Source organism: Hemitrygon akajei, chromosome 5, assembly GCF_048418815.1.
Source record: "Hemitrygon akajei chromosome 5, sHemAka1.3, whole genome shotgun sequence".
Taxonomy (NCBI): Eukaryota; Metazoa; Chordata; class Chondrichthyes; order Myliobatiformes; family Dasyatidae; genus Hemitrygon; species Hemitrygon akajei.
The window spans coordinates 173,628,864-173,650,453 of NC_133128.1; the positions used below are offsets into that span (position 1 = coordinate 173,628,864).

Consider the following 21,590-nt stretch of genomic DNA (forward strand, 5'->3'; position numbering starts at 1 on the left):
GGGCAAAAGGCTTAAGCATTAACTTTCTGGACACGTTTATCTTAATTAATATATAAAGGGCTCTGTTAAAAGAGGGTGTAACATTAGATCAGAAATGAGAGAGGGCAAGTGACTGAAGTGTTGGTTAAGGGCCACTCTGGGTCCAGTGCCCTAATTCTATCAGTTTTAAAATTGTTATAGAGAAAGTCAGGATGGGTCCATAGGTTACAGTCCAAAACCAGGGTAGGATCTGGTAGAGTGAAGGTCAAGAATGATGAACTATTGAGCTTCTGGTCAAGAAAAAGGAGGTATGTAGTGGGTTTAGGTAATCAGGAACCATGACTAGGTTAGGAGCACTCATGAGGAAAATCGGGAGGGGAAAAGAGGATATGGCAGGGTCAACAAAAATCCGAAGAGATTTGGCTAGGGACAAAACAGGTCCCCTTAAAGTGGGAAGATGGAAGATGAGAAATGATGGAAATCATCCACTGAATACAGTGGTGGGTGGGGTGAAACCTATCCTACTGCTGGTTAGGAATAGAGAGATGAAAGAAAAAAAGATGAGAACCCTAGAAGGGATACAGTTGAGTACCCATCAACGATGGTAGAAGGAAAACCATGGTTAAGGGAAAAGGAGGACATCTTAACAGGCACTAGTGTGAATAGTCTGATCATGTAGCTGATACTTTGGAGATGGAGAAACTGGGAGTAGAATGGAATGCTTAACAATAGAAGGGAGGAGCCCATGGTCTTATGAAAAATACTGGTAGCTAACCTAAACCTTGAGATGGAGATAGCGTGGTTCAGAAAAGGATTGTGAATTTTTACAACAATCTAGTAATTTCATTCTGGTATTTTCTTCACAGACACACAAGACTGCAGATGCTGGAAATCCAGAGCAACACACTCAAAACGCTGGAGGAACTCAGCGGGTCAGGTAGCATCTATGGAAATGAAGAAAACAGTTGATGTTTCAGGCCAAGACACTTCATCAAGAAAGATTTTCTTCACAGATCTATTTTTACTACTTTCATAAAATTTTGTTACCATAGCAGTTTTTGAATGTGTGTCTGCATCAATGATCCTAAACTCTGTCTATTAATCCAACAATTTAACCACTATACCACTAAATCCCATTTTGTGAGGCTTAAGGGATTTATAGAGATAAGGAATGGATTATATAAAAGCAAGGATAAGAATTTTAATGAAGTGTTATCAGAGTGGGAGCTAACAAATAATAGCAAGTCATCAGAACTGGATAAGTGTTTGAATAAGCCCAAAATTTTTGAAAGAAGTCATGTTTATTATGATGGGATTTCCTTCTCTATAGCACTGCAATGGTCAGGTCCAATTATAATAGAAATATACACAAGCTTGAAACAGTAAATACAAGGGAATAGGAGTAGGTCATTTGGCCCTTCATACCTACTCTGTCACTCCTCCTTATAAATATTTTAAGACTGCTCGTACAATTTCACTCTTAAATGGACCAAGATTAATGTTGGAGGGCTTGTTTGGTAATGGACCAACGTTAATGTTGGAGGGCTTGTTTCAGGAAGACAAAACTATGACTGCAAAGAGTCTCATTTGGTTTCAAAGAATTTCCAAGGAAAGGAGCGAAACTGGTGATGAGGAAATTGAGTTTATTACATTAGTTTTGGTCTTAACATTTTTGGCAGGAAAATTCTACTCATCCTATATAGATTGTCTGAAAACTTGAAAGTATGCTAAGGGATCAAAAGGTGGTAGTGAGGTAGATCGACCTCAAAATACATGTGGAATATGACAATCTGACTTTTGTATAGCACTCCCCCTAATTACTGACTACTCTACTCAGGGATGCAAATCTTTCCCATTCGTCCTGACTAAAACTTCCATAATTCTATACATCTCAGCTGAATATTCCTTCCATGTGCCAAAGTAAAGAAGCCCAGGTTAATCAGTCCCTTCTCATAAACGCAACATTCTCATAAATCTTGTCTGCCTTTCTCCAGCATTGTCACTTTTCAAAGTAAATTTATTATCGAAGTACATACAAGTCACCATATACAACCTGAGATTCATTTTCTTGCAGGCATATCAGTAAATCGAAGAACCATAATAGAATCGAGGTGCAAAAGACAGACTGTGCAATTACAAAAGAGAGAAAAAATAATAATAAATAAATATCGCAAACATAAGATGAATAGTCCCTAAATGAGTCCATAGGTTGTGGGTACAGATTCTCCCTTTCTCCTGTTGTACAATGATCAGAACTAAGCATGGCAGCAGAGATACATTGAAGCAAACGGGCTGTAAAAAAATCAAAGTTTGAAGTAAATTTATTATTAAACTACATACATAATCACCATATACAACCTGAGATTCATTTTCTTGTGGGCATACTCAATAGATCCATAATAGAATAAAAACCATAATAGAATAAATGGAAGACCGTACCAACTTGCGTGTTCAACCAGTGTGCAAAAGACAACAAACTGTGCAAATACAGAAGGAAAATAATAATAAAAGCAAAAAATATTGAGAACATGAGATGAAGAGCCCTTGAAAGTGTCCATAGGTTGTGGGAACATTTCAATGATGGAGCAAGTGAAGTTGAATGAAGTTATCCTCTTTGGTTCTAGAGCCTGATGGTTCGTGTGAGAAGAAAGCATGTTCTGGGTGGTTGGTGTCCTTGATGATGGATGCTGCTTTCCTGCGACCATTCCTCATGTAGATGTGCTCAGTGGTGGTGAGGGCTTTATCCGTGATGGTCTGAGCCGTATCCACTACTTTTTGCAGGATTTTCTGTTCAAGGGCATTGGCATTTTCATACCAACCTATTATGCAGCCAGTCAATATACTCTCCACTACACATCTATAGAGGTTTGACAAAGTTTTAGATGTCATGTCAAATCTTTACAAACTCTCAAATAGAGGCACTGTCGTGTTTTCGTCATAATTGCACTTACGAGCTGGGTCCAGGACAGAATCTCTAAAATAATAACACAGAGAAATTTGAAGTTGCTGACGCTCTCCACCGCTGATCCTCCAATGAGAACTGGCTCACTGACTTCCTTTGAAGTCAATAATCTGCTCCTTGGTCTTGCTGACATCGAGTAAGAAATTGTTTTTGTGGCATCTTTCAGCCAGATTTTCTATCCCCCTCCTTTATTCTCACTTGTCACCACATTTAATTTGGCCTATCTCAGCAAAATTAAATATGGCATTGAAGCTGTGCTTATCTACATAGTCATAAATATAAAGCAAGTAGAGCAGAGGGTTAAGCAGTCTTGTGGTACACCTGTGGTAATAGAGATTGTAGAGATGTTGTTGCCAATCTGAACTGACTAGTGTCCGCAAGTGAGGTAATTAAGGATCCAATTGCACAAGGAAGTATTGAGGCCAAGATCTTGAAGCTTATTGATTAGTTTTGAGGGGAAGATGGTATTGAATGCCAAGCTGTAGTCAATAAAGAGAATCCTGATCTTTGCTGTCCTGATGAACCAGGGTTGAGTGAAGAGCCAATGAGATGGCATATGCTGTGGACTTGTTGCTCCAGTAGGCAAATTGAGGCAGATCCAAGTCAATTCTCAGTCAGCAGGTGATGTTTCATCATCAACCTCTCAAAGCACTTCATCACAGTGGATGTAAGTGCTATAGGCCGATAGTCATGGAAGCAGGTTACCACATTCTTCTTAGACACTGATATGCTTGAAGCCTGCTTGAAGCAGGTACCTCAGACTGCCAAAGTGAGAGACTAAAGATCTCAGTGAACACTCCAGCCAGTTGATCAGCAAAAGTCTTTAGCACTTGGCCAGCTACCCCATCTGGGCCGAATGCTTTTTGTGGGGTCACCCTCCTTAAGGCTGCTCATATGTCAGCCTCAGAGACTGAAATCACAGGATCAGCAGGGGCTGATCCTATTCATATTTTGATGGTCAAAGCGAGCATAGAAGGCACTGAACTTACCTGGTAGTGAAGCCCTGTTGTCAACCTCTGTCACTTGATTTAACTTTATAAGAAGTGACTCTTGAGCATCCATCATTAATTCAAGTTTAGTCCCGAATTCCACTACGCCCTTGATATGGCTGTTCAGACACCACCCCTGGACCTCTTGCAACTTTTTTACACTACACGCTGCATTCGCAAAGGAAACAGCATTATGAAGGACCTCGTGCACCCCTCATACAATCTCTTCTCCCTCCTGCCATCTGGGAGAAGGCTCCAAAGCATTCGGGCTCTCATGACCAGACTATATAACAGTTTATTTCCCCAAGCTATCAGACTTCTCAATACCCAGAGGCTGGACTGACAACTTGCCCTATTGGCCTGTTTATTATTTACTGTAATGCCTGCACTGTTTTTGTGCCTTTTACACAGTCTTGTATAGGTCTGTAGTCTAGTGTAGTTTTATCTGTATTTTTTTTTATGTAGTTCAGTCTAGTTTTTGTACTGTGTCATGTAACACCATGGTCCTGAAAAACATTGTCTCATTTTTACTATGTACTGTACCAGTAGTTATGGTCGAAATGACAATAAAAGTGACTTGACTTGAATGCCTCTGATCTGGCCCTCAACAGATTGCTGATCTCATGGTTGATCCAGGGTTTCTGGTTGAGGAAGACTCCGAATGATTTTGTGGGGAACTGTTTAAATAAAGTCCAAGACAACCATGGTCTATCCATTCAGATCCACAGATGAGAACTTGTACACAGCCCAGGCCACTGACTCAAAGCAATTCCACTGCCACTCCTAATGTTGTCCTAATCCCTGGAGCTTTGTTTTTTAGCCTCTGCCTGTATGCAAGTACCACAAGACAGCCAAGTGATCAGATTTCCTAAAATGCAGTCTGGGCATAGAACAGTAGGCATTCCTTATCTTAGTATTACAGTGGTTCAGTGCGTTGGGACCACTGGTGCTACAGATTTATATGCTGATTGTATTGGGCAGGGTTTTCTTCAAAAAAGCCTGGTTGAAATCCCCATTGATTTGAAACTTGTTGGGATGGACTGTTTCTTGTTTGGAAATGGCATTATGCAGTATCTCAAATGCTTGATTATAGTCAGCCGCTGGTGGCATGTAAATTGTGGTCAGGATTATGGAGGAGAACTCCCTATATAGAGTGGACAACATTTGACCAGGTTTTCAAGGTAGGGGAACACAAGCTTAACAAAATCATCACATTGAAGCACCATCAAGAGTTCATCATGAAACACACCTTTTGCCTTTTCTGAATCAGTAGTTTGGTCCATTCTGTAAATCAAGAAGCATTCCAGTCTGATCGCTATCTCTGGTGTGCTGGAAGTAAGCTATGTCTTATTCAAACATGGAACTCAACAATCTCTCATTTCCTTCCAATACAGCAATTTTGTCCTCCAGGACTGCACATTTGCTAACAAGATGCTAGGTTGAACATCTCATCTCTCTGTTTCAGCCTGGCTTGGAGTCTCACCTCCTGTCTTGCTTCCGGCCATAGCAATAAAGTTTCATTTGTTTAAATGTATTATACCTGCTTGCTAGAGTTAAGTCTGCCTAGACCTTCATAAGATCTTGAAAGCTGTAGATAATTAAATTGATTTAAAAGTACATTGCTTAAAGGGAAATTACACGCTGCAGATTGTAGTGAGGTTAATTCAAAATAGGTATATTTTGAAGTATTGTACATAACCGGCAGAAAATCGCTGTGGCTTACTGGTACCTATAAATCCCCAGACTGTGCTCTTAAATTAAATTGAGGGGTCAGGTCAAAAGGGCAGATTTAAATCAGTAAGGAGTAATTTGACATCGGTAACAGATTATGCAAAATGACCAAAAGCATGAAAATGTGAATTCCCATGAAAAAAATTAACCCTACAATGCATTTCTGTATGAATTCATATAGATTTTATGTTACATTCATAAAATTTAAGATGCCTTCTCTCTTAGAATGTACATCTAAAAAAGTAAATCTGTAGTTGAATGTATCCCCCATTATAAATATACAATGTTTTTCAATGGCGAGGCCAACTCGGCTTGGTTTCTTTAATCACAATCGCAGTGTAAACTTAAGCTTTAAAATTCCAATGTCCCCTCGGACGCGGATGGCCTGTGAAAATCTGAGTTTGTTGATGGGAGCTCGGCTCAAAGCAGCCCTCCCATGGCGTGGAGTGCTGAGGCCGAGCAGAAATGATGGCAGTGGACCCCGGCCGCACCGAGAATTGACGGACGGTGCGGTAACAGCACGATCGCGGCCCTTTTTTCGGTTCTCTTTGGGTTTCGGGCTCCAACTGCGCGCTGCCTGCGACGGATCGAGCGGTCCCCGTCCCCTCCTCCTCGTGGGCCTCAATTGCTATGAAGAAATGGCGGTAGCAGTCGTCAGCAGCAGGCGGAAGCCGGGCCAATGCCGTGACCCCCGCCAGCGAGGCTGGCCATGGCACTCGGGTTCCGAGCCCGAGTCGCCAGCGATGCCCGCAGCGCCATCTTGAGAGCTCGAGAAGGAGCGCGTCAACGGGCGAACGAGGCCTTCCAGCCCGACGTAATACCCCACCTTCCCCTTGCATGCCCTGGTTCTAACTAAATATTCAACCATTACACTTCGCATAACCTCCTCCACCTCCCGTTACTTTAATAAAAAAGCTATGCATCATTCACCTGAAAGTTGCAGAGATAATTAGTTAGGCCACAATCCGGGGTCTCGAGTAGTCACCATAACCCCATACAACGCTTGCGCATCAGGCAAGAGACAACAACACGCCGCTTCCGCGCAACCGAACATGACAGCAGAGGCAGAGACGTACATTGATAGACGTCAAGAATGACCAATTGTAGAGCCGCTTAAGTGTGTGAAGGGGCGGGATAATCTGTTTGTGCGAATCAGAGCTGCAGGCGCGGGACTGAATGAATCAGGTGTGGTTGTAGCAGTCCGATACTGCTGAATGAGGACAACGTTGAAACAAATCGAGGCCGAAGCGAGACCCAAACAGCTGAAAGAACCGAATTGGAGCTTAGGATTGTGGCCCAGAGGGTCCCTTGTAGCGTTCTCTGGTTTACCGAGACGCGGGGTGGACGTTAATTGGGCGAAATGTGAGTGTTTTGCTTCTTTCAAGACACCTGAGATGTCGGATCTTTACTGGTGTTTTCTTGCTGTCTGTATTTGCTTAATATCTTTCACAATTCAAGGGGAAATATCTATTATTTATGGGGTGGAGGTGGAATAAACAATTTAGAGATTGTTGGCCCATGAGCATGTTTAATTTCGTTTCGTTTTCAAACTTCGAGTGATGAACGGCTGGAACTGATCTACAGTCTCTGCAAGATATTACAACTCGGACTTCAGCTTGGATGCATACTGGTTCAAAAAGATAATGCCGGCGAGTTGATTGCAGTATAGTCAACGTTGGCATTTTTTTAAAATCGGTGCTGTTGGGGTAGTAAACATTGCTACCATCATTGGTGATACCCATCCAGATCAGATCGCATACGTTAAATACATGACACTTCCTTTTGTTGTTACATTTGATATTCAAATAAGAAAGTTGCTCAAATTTAGGCTTGATGTAGAAGATTGAAATGTTCCATATATAAGTATAAAGGCTGTGTTTTATTTCAAGTCCTTAGAATTAAATGAAGATGCCCCCCCCCCTCCCCGAAGTAGTTCTGTATGAGAGTTTTACTTTTGGAAGATCTAAAATTGTGAGGGATCCTCAAGAGTTTCAACAACAAACACTTATGTTTTAATGCAAGCCACAAAGGGTGATATTAAGACATCAAATGAAGAAATGGTTAGAGAATTCAGAGCAATGAGGGCGACAACACAGAATTAGAAGAGAATTCAGAATTTAAAAGTTCAAGGTTCAAAGTAAATTAATTATCAAAGTGCATATATTTCCTTGAGATTCATTTTCTTGCAGGCATTTACAGGAGTAAAGAAATACAATAGAACTTATGGAAAACTATACATACACAAAGGCTGACATACACGAATGTGCAAAAGAAGACACAGTGCAAATAAATATGAGAACACGAGTTGTAAGTGTTTGAAAGTGAATCCGTAGGCTGTAGAGTTCAGAGTTGAAGTGAGGTTATTCTTGTTGGTTTAGGAGCCTGATGCTGGTAAGGTAATAATTGTTTCTGAACCTGGTGTTGTGTACCCAAGGCGTCTGTATCTTCTACCTGATGGTAGTAGAGAGAAGGTAGTGGTGCCTGGATGGTGGAGGTGTTTTATGATAGATGCTGCTTTCTTGTGGCGGCTGTCCATGTAAATGTACTCTGGTGAGCAGGGCTTTGCCTGTGGTGGACTGAGTTGTATCCATCACTTTCTGTGGCCTTTTCCATTCCTGGGCATTGGTGTCTCCATACCAGGCCATGATGCAACCAGTAAGGATACTGTCCACTGTGCATCAATAGAAGTTTGTCTAAGTTTTGGTGAAATACTGAGTCTGTGCAAACTCCTAATAAAGTAGAGGTGCTGTTGTGTCTTGATGATGCTGGGGTGCTTGTCCTAGATTAGGTCTTATGAGATGCTAACGCAAGAAATTTAAAGCTACGGACCCTGTCCCCCTCCATTCCCATAATGAGGACTAGCTCATGGCTTCTTCTGCCTGTAGTTGATGATCAGCTCTTTGGTTTTGCTGACATTAAAAGAGAGGAAGTTGTGGCTCTATTCAACCAGATTTTCAATCTCCGTCTTATATGCTCTTTGGTCACCACCTTTGATTTGGTGAACGGTAGTGTCATCAGCAAACTGAAGTATGGCATTGGAGCCATATTTAGCCACACAAGCGAGTGATGGAGCAATTCAGGGATGTGCATGAGACCAGAATTGGAGAAGCATTGTGAGTCTTAGTGCTGGAATAAAAGATGGCTATAAATTGAAACGATTTGTAAACAATGAAATAAATCTACTACAGTGAGCTGGAAGCTGATGTGGGTCATGGATAGGAGCTGAGGTAGGCTTTGGAAGGGGCAATGAAGAGGGTAGGATTAGGAGATCCTGATAATTTGGTTGGAAGCTCACTTCTGCTTAAAATATTATATAATGTTATGATGTTGAAGTATCTGGTCTAGTCTCAGCTGTTTGCCAGGAAAGATGAGTTCTCTTACACCACACTGAATATACAAGTACAAAAGTAAACAACTGAAAATGCTCAAGGGGGGGAGGCATTTAAGAATTGACAATGTTTCGAGTCAAGATGGCATTTGGGGTTGATATGAAATGTCAACGGATGTTACTCAACCTGAGTTCCTCCAGCAGATTTTTTTTTGTTCCAGTTTCCAGCATCTTCACTTTCTTGTGACTCCTTTATGTGAAAGTGATGCCATCTTCATTTCTCAGGAACCTTTTTTAAATTTTAGATTATGCCTCATTATCCTTAACATTACAAGTTGTCAAAATAATCTTTCTCCATGCTCTCAGCTCTCCACATTTATCTTCAACCATTGGTCTCATCTCTTTAAATTGTGAGGAACACATCACAACATGTATTCTCTTTATGAGGGCTGAGGTATTTTTCCAGTAAATCCACTGTGCTCATCCTCTGAGGACAGTAGATCTGTTTTAAGCTGCAGTATCCAGTCTGCTTACAGTTCTCCAGGAAAGGCCTAAAAAAGGACTAAATAGTTGTATCAAAACTTTTACCCTTGTTTTCTGTATATTTGGTCCAGAATTCCATCCACCATTTTGATTTTTTTTCCCCTGTACTTGCCAATGATCTGTGTACATAAATCATTAGGTCCTTTTTGAATGTCCACTGTTATGGCTTTTTGGCATTTTTTTAAAAAAAAACTTTTTTGTGTCATAGTGGTTTACTTTGTAATTGGCTATTTTGAAATTCATTTGTCGCATCTTTTACATTTTCACTTACTTATTGAGATACTGTGTAGATTAGCCCCTTCTGGCCCTTTGAACCTTGCTGCTGCCGCTAGCAACCCCCAATTTAATCCTAGCCTAATCACAGAATAGTTTGCAATAACCAATGACCAATTAACCTACCAACTGGTATGTCTTGTGGGAGTGTGGGAGGAAACCAGAGCATCTGGAGGAAACCCACACGGTCACGAGGAAAATGTACAAACTCTTTACAGGTAATGGCAAGAATTGAACCGGCATCACCTATACTTTTTAAGAAAGGAGGGAGGGAGAAAACAGAACTATCATCCTGTCAGCCTAACATCAGTAGTGGGGAAGACGCTAGAGTCTATTATTAAAGATGAAATAGTGGCAAATCTAGATAGCAGTGATAGGATTGGGCCGAGCCAGCATGGGCAAGTCATGCTTGACTAATCTATTGGAGTTTTTCGAGGATGTAACCAGGAAGTTAGACAAGTGAGATCCAGTGGATGTAGTGTACCTTGATTTTCAGAAGGCATTTGATAAGGTCCCACATAGGAGATTGGTGGGTAAAATCAGAACTCATGGCATTGGGGGGAAGATATTGACATGGATAGAAAACTGGTTGGCAGGTAGAAAGCAAAGGGTAACAGTGAATGGGTGTTTCTCGGAATGGCAGGTGGTGACTAGTGGGGTGCCACGGGGCTTGGTATTGGGACCACAGCTATTTACGATTTACATCAACGATTTAGATGAAGGCATTGAGAATAACATCAGCAAGTTTGCTGATGATACTAAACTAGGTGGCAGTGTGACATGTGATGAGGATGTTAGGAGAATTCAGGGTGACTTGGACAGGCTGGGTGAGTGGGCAGATACTTGGCAGATGACGTTTAATGTGAATAAGTGTGAGGTTATCCACTTTGGGAGTAAGAACAGGAAGGCAGATTATCTGAACGGTGTAGAGTTAGGTAAGGGAGAAATACAAAGTGATCTAGGAGTCCTTGTTCATCAGTCACTGAAGGTGAATGAGCAAGTGCAGCAGGCAGTGAAGAAGGCTAATGGAATGTTGGCCTTTATTACAAAGGGAATTGAGTACAAGAGCAAGGAAATCCTTTTGCATTTGTACAGGGCCCTGGTGAGACCACACCTGGAGTATTGTGTACAGTTTTGGTCTCCAGGGTTAAGGAAGGACATCCTGGCTGTAGAGGAAGTGCAGCGTAGATTCACAAGGTTAATTCCTGGGATGTCCGGACTGTCTTACGCAGAGAGGTTAGAGAGACTGGGCTTGTACATGCTGGAATTAAGGAGATTGAGAGGGGATCTGATTGCAACATAGAAGATTATTAAGGGATTGGACAAGATAGAGGCAGGAAATATGTTCCAGATGCTAGGAGAGTCCAGTACCAGAGGGCATGGTTTGAGAATAAGGGGTAGGTCATTTAGGACAGAGTTAAGGAAAAACTTCTTCTCCCAGAGAGTTGTGGGGTTCTGGAATGCACTGCCTCAGAAGGCAGTGGAGGCCAATTCTCTGGATGCTTTCAAGAAGGAGCTAGATAGGTATCTTATGGATAGGGGAGTCAAGGGACATGGGAACAAGGCAGGAACCGGGTATTGATAGTAGATGATCAGCCATGATCTCAGAATGGCAGTGCAGGCTCGAAGGGCCGAATGGTCTACTTCTGCACCTATTGTCTATTGTAAAGCATTGTGCTGACCATTACATTACCACGCTGATCTATTAATTAAGTACAGCGTGTTTAAAATTTTGTTTCCATCTACATTGTTTACAGTCTTTGTCCTCGGAAAACCTGGATATATGGCTTTCTCTCACATCAAAATAAATAGGGTGGTTAATAAATAGGGAATGTTGGAAGACACAACAAAGATTTTTGCTGCACATCTGTATCACAAAGGTGTACAAGTTGGTAGGTTAATTGGCACTTCATATGTATGGCAAATGGTAGAATGTGGGAAGGTTGGAGGAGAATTGATGGGAAAGTGGGGAGAGTAAACCAGATTAGAGTAGGTTTAGTGTTAGTGGGTGCTTGATGGTCAGTGTGGCAATGGCAGGTCAAGGGCCTACTTCCATGCTAAATTATTTAGTCATGCTACAATTCCCTGTCTCTTTTTTTCACTTGCATTTTTCAGATGATTTTCTATCCTGATTAATAATTTTCCTACAATCTCACAAGTAATTTAAAATTTAGCTATTGGATTCTTAAAATCAAAATGTTTTAGCAAAAGTCTATCCTTCTGACCTTTTCAATGACCTCTTGGATTTTATCCCCAGTCCTTGTTGTAATTTACCAAGTACTGGGAGAGAGTGAACTAATGTATATAAATAAATAGTTTGCATTTGGTAATGGAAGAAACATTATGTAAACACTAAGTATTACAGACTGGCCCAGTATAGATCTTTGGAATAAAAACAGAAGGTGCTGGAAAAACTCAGCAGGTCAGAGTGAAGAGAAACTATTAGCATTTCAGGTCAGGGATTCTTTATTGTTTCTGTGCTATCAGAACTGTTGAGTTTTTTCCAGTGTTTTCTCTATGTAATATTTCTCATTTGCAGGATTTGATGTTTCATTTTGATTTTCAGTTATCTTTGGCATACTACTCACATAAATTTGCAATCAGCTTATTTTGACCATTAGTTTTGTGCCTTCCCACCACAACCGTCTATTCCAAATCATCCTAGTTCCAGCATTCATTAACTTTGCCATGAATCTATTGTGTGATACAATTTTAAGGGCATTTTGGTGTAGTATTTTTGCTATATTGGTTATTTCTTCAAAAAATGTGAGGTTAGTTCACCCTGCCTTGGCTTAGATTCTTTACATCATTCCAGATGTTTGGACGTTACATTTATGCTTTCCAGTAGTTTACCAAAACACTGAAAGCCAGCCTATAATTTTCTAAATTTTATCTTTTAAGGTGGCATTTTTGGTACATCATGATTATCTAACATAATTTGTGCTCACATGACTTAAGAACTTCAGGTATAATTTGCTGATAATGTATAGACACTATAGTGATATAAAGTGGCTTTCTCTTTGTACCTTTAATTGCCTAATATCTTATTACATTTTGTAACTTCTTAATTTCAAAATATTAAACAGCATGTTGGATATCACTGCCTATATGTATACATGCATACTTAATGTTTTGGATGTAATGTTTGCTATATTTGCCTATGACTCAAATTTTTTAACGTTCATTAAATAGTAAATCTCAAAAGTAACAGGTGTAAGCTATAAGTAGAAATTGGGGGAAGGGCAGTTAGCAGACATTGGGTGTTTTTCAAAGAAATCTGTCATTGATTCAAATTTTGATTGATGCTTCTGATCATCATGGATTCCCCACCAACCGTAATCCCTGCTTGATTAAAATGCTCTATGATAAGAGTAATTAACACAAGAAACTGATACATCCCGAACATTAGCAATTTCTGTTGGAAAATTATTTAACATTGCATCCACAATGAGCTGAGACTGAAAATTCATGCTGGTTCTTAGATGTTACCTTCCAAAGTTCTGATTTCCTCTGGTGGGTATCGAATCTCTAGACCATTGTCTAGAATTTTACTGAATGATAATCAGCAGGACTGACATGCACATTACAGAATCTGCTGTTTGAAAGTTCTATCCTCTCTAATGGAATGTTAGGAAAAATAAATGCTCTTGACCAATAAATATGTGCCTCACAATATCCAAGATGGGTTCTTTCTTGACTGTTGTTGGAGATTGTCACCTCCTTTAATTACATACTTCAGCATAACTTCTTGAGTACAGCAAATCTATCAATGGACATCAAAGAGGTGATGATTTAGTAAAGCTGGGTGTTAACAGTGGGTGTTCTACATTACTGTGCAAAGTCTTATGCACGTATATATAGCTAGGGTGCCTAAGACATTTGCACAGTACTGTATTTGTCAACATGGAGTGGTGAGAGAGTTTGTAAATCTAGTGGGAGCATAAGATGTTGGGAGTGATGAGGGTGCAGCACTGCATGAGGGGTGCAGGGTAGGTGGCAGAGAAGGAGTGACTGGGGCAGGGGTGGTGTGGGTGCAGACACTCCCAATGCTGAGAAACACGGCAAGGTCCAAATAATTGGTTTATTGATCATTACAGAATGTCTCTCTGGTGCTTCTCACTCCTTCCCCTCTCCCCTTTCCCCAACCATGATTCCCTTTCCCCGCCCCCTTCCCACTTTTGCTTTTCTCACATGGTGAAATGATCCTGAGGGGTTGTGATCAGTATCATTAAAATAGTTTTCAAGGACTAATTATTTCAGTTAAATGGAGACAACTAAGGTGAGAGCTTGAAGATATGCAGTGGTTGAACTAGTTTGTTTGAATATTGAGAGGTCAATGAATTATGGGACAAGTTGCTGGCACATCTCACAGGAGACGGAAACTTGCACATTTTTTTTATCATGACTAGTTCTGATTGCCTTAGGATTTGTTTGTGATTTCATTGGTCTTGGTAGGTAGCATCTGTTTCTATTACAGTGTTTAAGGCACAACTGCAAAAAATGTAATTTGTAATCTTTTGTGGTTCATTGTTTTTTGTATTTAACTATTCAAGTACTTTTATTAAGTAATCATTAATTCAGTTGATGTGATTCACTGCAATTTTACATACATTGCAAGTGTGGAAATAATTGTATGTTGATAACACCCAGTGATATTCACCATCAATGTTCCATTGTATCTGACAGTGAGGTAATTTGTAACATTATAAAAATCAAAGCTATTGCCTTCAGTTCCCATCACAATTTTATTCGCTTCGTACCAGAACTACCAATCTCCTTGCCAGTTGTCTAAGCTAAGCAGATTGTTCATAACTGTCATGTTTCATTTGATTCTGAATTACATTTTCAGTGATAAGACCCCAAATTCTTCCCCAAGACTCCTACATTTTTTACTGTCCTTCCTTTTTAAGATCTTTCCTTGTATGTAACATTTTGGCCCATCCTTTGAGTATTTTCCTTAATATGTCTTTTGAGTATTAAAGCCAAATTTTTTTGGTTGGTGGTACTCCTATAAAATGTCGGGTTTTTTTACCCTTAGATGAATAATTTCTAAGGTGAAATCCATAAGATATTCTGAAGTATTTGTCAAGGAACTGATTTTATTTGAATAGATAAAACCAAGTTGGAATATCTAAAATATGTTAAGAACACAAGAAACTAGGAGTAGAAATCAGACACTGACCTCACTGCCATTTAATATGATAATAGCTGATAAATGTGTAATGCCCTGATTAAGTTTTCTACTGCTGTGTTGTCAGGTATTTTTTATTTCAGCAGTTTTCTACAAAAGCAGTGTGTCATGTTAGTAAGAGTGTTTTGGGTTCGGCTAAAGATAAGGAACCATGTTGTCCAACTTAGGAATTGTTGTGTCAGCCAACCGGGATTGTCTTGGTATGTATTGTGACTTTATGCCCGGTGGAATGTGATGAAAGATTTGAGAGAGCTGGGCAGGATCAGATTTCTGAAGGGCCGTGGTCTGTTTTGGGATATTTTGGGTGGGAAGTGCAGAGTGGGACACGGGAGATGCTGCAAAATGCTGCTCAAGAGAGAGACCATGTTGTAAGAAGTGCTCTGTGCGGGTGAATGATTTCAAGTAGGAATGGTCAATACTTCTGAGTTAGCCAGTTTGTTCGAGGTGGTCTTCGAGAGAAGTTTGAAGTGGCTGGTATCTGACGCAAAATGTGGGCTCAGGGTGTAAGTAAAGCAATACCCCGCCTACTCCAGAAATGTGCACATTGGACTGGTTTAACTGTAATGGGCCCTTTTAGAAACATAGAAAACCTACAGCACAATACAGGCCGTTCAGCTCACAAAGCTGTGCCAAACATGTCCTTAACTGAGAAAATACTTAGAATTGCCCATAGCCCTCTATTTTTCTGAGCTCCATATACCAGTCCAGGAGTCTCTTAAAAGACCCTATCGCATCCACCTCCACCATCTTCGCCGGCAGCCCATTCCACGCACTCACCACTCTCTGCGTAAAAAAAAATGTACCCCTGACCTTTCCTCTGTACCTACTTCCAAGCACCTTAAAACTGTGCCCTCTCGTGCTAGCCACTTCAGCCCTGGGAAAAAGCCTCTGACTATCCACACGATCAATGTCTCTCATGCTCCCCAATCCAGGCAACATCCTTGTAAATCTGCCTTATGAGAATAGGTTGAGTGAACTCATCCTTTTCTCCTTAGAGTGAAGGAAGATCAGAGGTGACTTGATGGAGGTGTACAAGATGATGAGAAGCATTGATCATGTGGATAGTCAGAGGCTTTTTCCCAGGGCTGAAGTGGCTAGCACGAGAGGGCACAGTTTTATGGTGCTTGGAAGTAGGTACAGAGGAGATATCGGGGTAAGTTTTTTATGCAGAGAATGGTGAGTGCGTGGAATGGGCTATGAGTAATCCTAGGTAATTTCTAATGTAAGGACATGTTCGGCACAGCTTTGTGGGCTGAAGGGCCTGTATTGTGCTGTAGGTTTTCTATGTTTCTATCTCCACGCAAATATTCCCTGAACATTTGCCACATTTCTTCCAAACATTTCCCTGAGAACATCTGTTCCCAATTTATGCTTCCATAATTTTATTTTTCTTTTCTTTCTCTGTTAACTGTTTGTTAAATTTGAAATACTGGTAAATATGTTCCCTTTGTAATTTTATGTTGGTGTACAATCTGTTACCTGGTGATTGGTAACTTTGCATGGGCCAGTATTTACACAGCAGTGACTACAATTGGTGTTCCTCCCTGCAACATCCCAACTTTACTGTTTGGTTGAACCCAAATTGTACTGACCCTAGATGTACAGTGTATTGCTTATGAAAGGAGGCCTTCTCACTGCTGATTAGCAGAGTTAGCTAATGAGCCAAGTTTATATATGAACCTGGTGAGAGGGGTGCATGAGCGAGCTAGTCTTGCTCTCTGACAGAAGGAAAGTACAGCTACATAAGTTTTAAATGGCTAGTTCCTCATTTTGTATGTATATCCAATTGTCTGTTACTTCCCCCACTCATGAAAACGTCTTGGCATTTACCTGTTAAGCTCCCTTAAGATCTTGTATGTTTGAATAAAGTAACTCCTCCTCCTTATCTGTCTAATCTATCTTGATTTGGACTCTCCTCTGATCCCTGAAATTAGCCTAGTGAAACTGTGCACAGCATTCTGGATATGGTCTTATGAAGATACAGTACAACTAGAAGAATAACGTGGGCTGCCTTAATGACTATCGCCTGGTAGCACTCACATCGACAGTGATGAAATGCTTTGAGAGGTTGGTCTTGACTAGACTGAACTTCTGCCTCAGCAAGGACCTGGACCCATTGCAATTTGCCTATTGCCACAATAGGTCAACGGCAGACACAATCTCAGTGGCTCTCCACACAGATTTAATACCATCACTCCCACAATCCTGATTGAGAAGTTCCAGAACCTGGCCCTCTGTACCTCCCTCTGCAATTGGATCCTCGACTTCCTAACCAGAAGACCACAGTCTGTGAGGATTGGTGATAACATCTCCTCCTCACTGACGATCAATACTGGCGCACCTCAGGGTTGTGTGCTTAGTCCACTGCTTTACTCTCTATATGCACATGACTGTGTGGCTAGGCGTAGCTCAAATACCATCTGTAAATTTGCTGACGATACAACCATTGTTGGTAGAATCTCAGGTGGTGACGAGAGGGCGTACTGGAGTGAGATATGCCAACTAGTGGAGTGGTGCCACAGCAACAACCTGGTACTCAATGTCAGTAAGACGAAAGAGCTGATTGTGGACTTCAGGAAGGTAAAGATGAAGGAACACATATCAATCCTCATAGAGGGATCAGAAGTGGAGAGAGTGAGCAGCTTCAAGTTCCTGGGTGTCATAACATAAAAAAGTATATATTAGAGAAGAAAAAATAATATCACTACTCGATTAATATTTCTCAAATTTTTACCTTTCTCCCCCTGTATCATATAATTAAGAATATATTTAAATATTCTTCTATCCTTAAACATCCATCAACTCCATTCACTGTCCCTGTCTTCATCTTTAATACGTTTCACTTTTAAATCTTTGGCTGTGGTTAGCGAATATTTGGGAGTTCTTGTGCAAATTCTTCCGCATCCCAATAATCAGTAAAAGATCTTCTTTTTCCGTCATCCAAAAAAATTATCAGAGTTGCCGGGTGGCGCAATATAAATTTATAACCCTTTTCCCATAAAACTTTTTTTGCTGGGTTAAATTCCTTCTTTTTCTTTAAAAGGTCATAACTTATATCAGGATAGAAAAGAACTGTTTTCCCTTCTATCATCAATGGCCCGTTTCTGTTTCTGGCATGTTGGGCAGCCGCCTTCAGGATCTTTTCTTTATCTTGATATCTTAAGCATTTTATCAAGATTGATCGTGGGTTTTGATCAACTTGATATCTTGATCTTAAGGCTCTGTGAGCCCTTTCAATTTCAATTAACTGGTTTCCTTCTTGCATTTCCAAAATTTCCGGAATCCATTTTTGAAAAAAATTTATTGGATCCTCTCCCTCTATACCTTCTTTAAGTTCAACAACCTTAATATTATTTCGTCTGCTAAAATTTTCAAGTACATCCACTTTTTCCAACAACCGTTTTCTTTCTGATGTCCAGGCAGAAATATTATCTTCCATTTTAATCACTCTATCAATGATGTCTCCCGTTGTTTCTTCCAAGTTTTTAATTTTCTTGTCCATTTTGTCTGTCTTTTCATCATTTTATCAAACATAATCTTCATATTTTTAATCTTTTTATTACTTTTAATGCTTTTAATTCATGCATTTTTGCACCAAAGATTTTTTTATGTCTCCAATATCACTTCCAACCTCTTCCTGTTGCTCTTCTTTGTTTGTTTCTTCATCTTCGTCTGATTTATCCAGAAAATCTGATTCCACCTCATATTCACTTTCACTTTATTATTATTTTTTCTTCTCTTATATATACTTTTTTATGTTACGGGGGAGCTGGGGGAAATTCGGATCGATTGCTACGGGATTCACGTGTGTAATCATGGCAATTGCCATGACCCGTACAACGGAGGGGGGTAATGTTGTGTTTTATTCACAACATTAGTAGGGGGGTATTTTGTTATTTTTTTCTTTATAATCTATTTTTCTTTCATCTTTTTTTCTTTGCCTGGACAATCGGGGGGGGGGGGGGGTAGGGGAGACACATAGCAACACAGAATTTTAAAAAGATTCCCCAAGGTACTACGAAAGTTGAAAAGTTAGGTATTGCTATAGACTGGAGTAACCCTGTTAAAAATAATGACTAATTTACTGAATTTTTTAAGTTTTAATGTTAATGGGCTTAATGGACCGGTGAAAAGGAAAAGAATTTTAACATACATTAAGAAAATGAAAATAGATATAGCTTTTAGCTGTATTCCACTTGAAAAAAATACTTATAATTTAAGAGATAAATATGAAATATTTCTGAAAATTTGGTGCCCTTATTTACAAAAGATAGGATTAAATAGGTAGGTGCTCCGAAGATAAAATTATTGGTTATTTGGGGAAAGAAATAAATATATATACTAAAGCTATTATGAACTCCATGGAGCATGTGGGGATCTTCCGATATCCAGGCATTCTTTCTTCTTTTTTTTTCCTCTTTTTTTTTCTCTTTCTGTAGGGATATGTTAGGGGGGAGGGGGGAAGGGTTGATAATTTTTTTTCCTTCTGTAACCATTTGAAAATTCAATTAAAAAAATTTATTTAAAAAAAAGTTCCTGGGTGTCAAGATCTCTGAGGGCCTAACCTAGTCCCAACATATCGCTGTAGTTATAAAGAAGGCAAGACAGCGGCTATACTTCATTGGGAGTTTGAAGCGATTTGGCATGTCAACAAATACACTCAAACTTCTATATTTGTGCTGTGGAGAGCATTCTGACAGGCTGCATCACTGTCTGGTATGGAGGGGCTACTGCATAGGACAGAAAGAAGCTGCAGAAGGTTGTAAATCTAGTCAGCTCCATCTTGGGTACTAGCCTACAAAGTACCCAGGACAACATCAGGGAGTGGTGTCTCAGAAAGGCAGCGGTTATTATTAAGGACCTCCATCACTCAGGGTATGCCCTTTTCTCACTGTTACCATCAGGTAGGAGATACAGAAGCCCAAAGGCACACACTCAGTGATTCAGGAACAGCTTCTTCCCCTCTGCCATCCGATTCCTATATGGACATTGAATCTTTGGACACTACCTCACTTTTTCTTAATATACAGTATTTCTGTTTTTGCCCTTTTTTAAATCTATTCAATACATGTAATAGAATTACTTGTTTATTATTATTATTTTATTTTTTCTCTCTGCTAGGTTATGTATTGCATTGAACTGCTGCTGCTAAGTTAACAAATTTCCCATCACAGGCCAGTGATAAAATAAACTTGATTCTGATTCTGAACTCTTATCAGTTATAACTCTTACAACTTAACAGTTCTTAAATACCAACTGCATTGTAATAGAGGACAACGTGCTGTTTGTCTCTTTAGCTGCTTAATGGACCTGCCTGCTAACTTTTTGTGATTCATGCACTGGAACATGTAGATCGCTCTGGATGAACCCAATCTCTCTGCTATTTTGACTATAGTTCTTCCCATTCTGTCAGTTGTAAAAATGCCATTCCCTTTTTTTGGTTCCTTCATTTTCCCTGCTTCTGTTCCCTGGATGATGCTTTCCTTTCCAGAACATCATTGATGTCCTCCTTCTGCATCAATGATGGAGGAAGGAAAACTTTGTTGCACTCAACCACATTTCCTCCATTTCCCAGATTTCTGCCCTCACCCCTTCTTCCCACCACCTTGGTAGGGATAGAGTTCCTCTTGCCCCATGAGCTTCTGCATCAGAATGTCATTTTCCACCATCTTCAGCGAGATCCTAACATCTTTCTTTACCTCCCCCACACCACTCTCTGTTTTCTGCAGGGATCACTCTCTCCATGATGGCCTCGTCCATTCAGCCCTCCTCACTAGTTTCTCCCTTGGCACTTATCCCTGCAAACAGAAGAAGTGCTACATCTGCCCATACACCACCTCCCTCACCTCCATTCAGGACCCCAAACAATCCTTCCAGGTGAGGCAAACTTAACCTGCAGATCCATTTTGTTGTCTACTATATCTGGTGCTCCTGATGCAAACTCCTCTACAAAATTCAGGACCTGGCATAAATTAGGGAATTGCTTTGTCGAGCAGTTGCATTCCATCTACAGTAGCCAGGATTTACTAGTGACCAAAAAATTTAATTCCAGTTCCCATTCTGACACATCAGTCCATGGCCTCCTCTGTTGCCGTGATGAGGCCATTCTCAGGTTGGAGGAACAATACCTCATGTTCCATCTGATGACATGAACATAAATTTCTCTCACCTCAGATAATCTCTTACCCCTTACCCCTTACCCCTTCTTCCATTCTCCACTTTGGCTCCCCCTCTTACCTCTCCTCCTCACATTTATGACATCCCAGTGGTGGTGCTGCTTCCCTTTCTCCCATGGTTCACTCTTCTCTGCTGTCACATTCCTTCTTCAGCCATTTACCTTTTTTGCCTATCGGCTTCTTACTTCTTTCTGCCTCCTCCACCAGCCTGGCTTCACCTATCATCTAGCTTGCACTCCTTCCCATCCCCTCATCTTATTCTGGCTTCTTCCCCCTCCCTTTCCAGTCCTTATAAAGGCTCTCAGCTTGAAACGTAGACTGTTTATTCCTCTCTGCAGGTGTTGCTTGACCTACTGAGTTCCTCCAGCATTTTTTATGTGTTACTCTAGATTTCTAGTATTTGCAGAATCTCTGGTGT

At 40.4% G+C, this 21,590-nt stretch overlaps 2 protein-coding genes across 2 annotated transcripts in view; one reads left to right on the forward strand and one right to left on the reverse strand.

Annotated features, from left to right (window-relative positions):
* The window catches only part of fastkd1 (FAST kinase domains 1), a 69,775-nt gene extending 63,059 nt beyond the window's left edge, over window positions 1-6,716 (reverse strand). Inside the window, exon 1 of the mRNA XM_073047241.1 lies at window positions 6,592-6,716. The gene's annotated coding sequence lies outside the window, so the exon portion shown is untranslated. The remainder of the gene's footprint in view (window positions 1-6,591) is intronic.
* A 128-nt stretch (window positions 6,717-6,844) lies between these two features.
* Window positions 6,845-21,590, forward strand: part of ppig (peptidylprolyl isomerase G (cyclophilin G)) — a 62,331-nt gene continuing 47,585 nt past the window's right edge. Inside the window, exon 1 of the mRNA XM_073047255.1 lies at window positions 6,845-7,023. The gene's annotated coding sequence lies outside the window, so the exon portion shown is untranslated. The remainder of the gene's footprint in view (window positions 7,024-21,590) is intronic.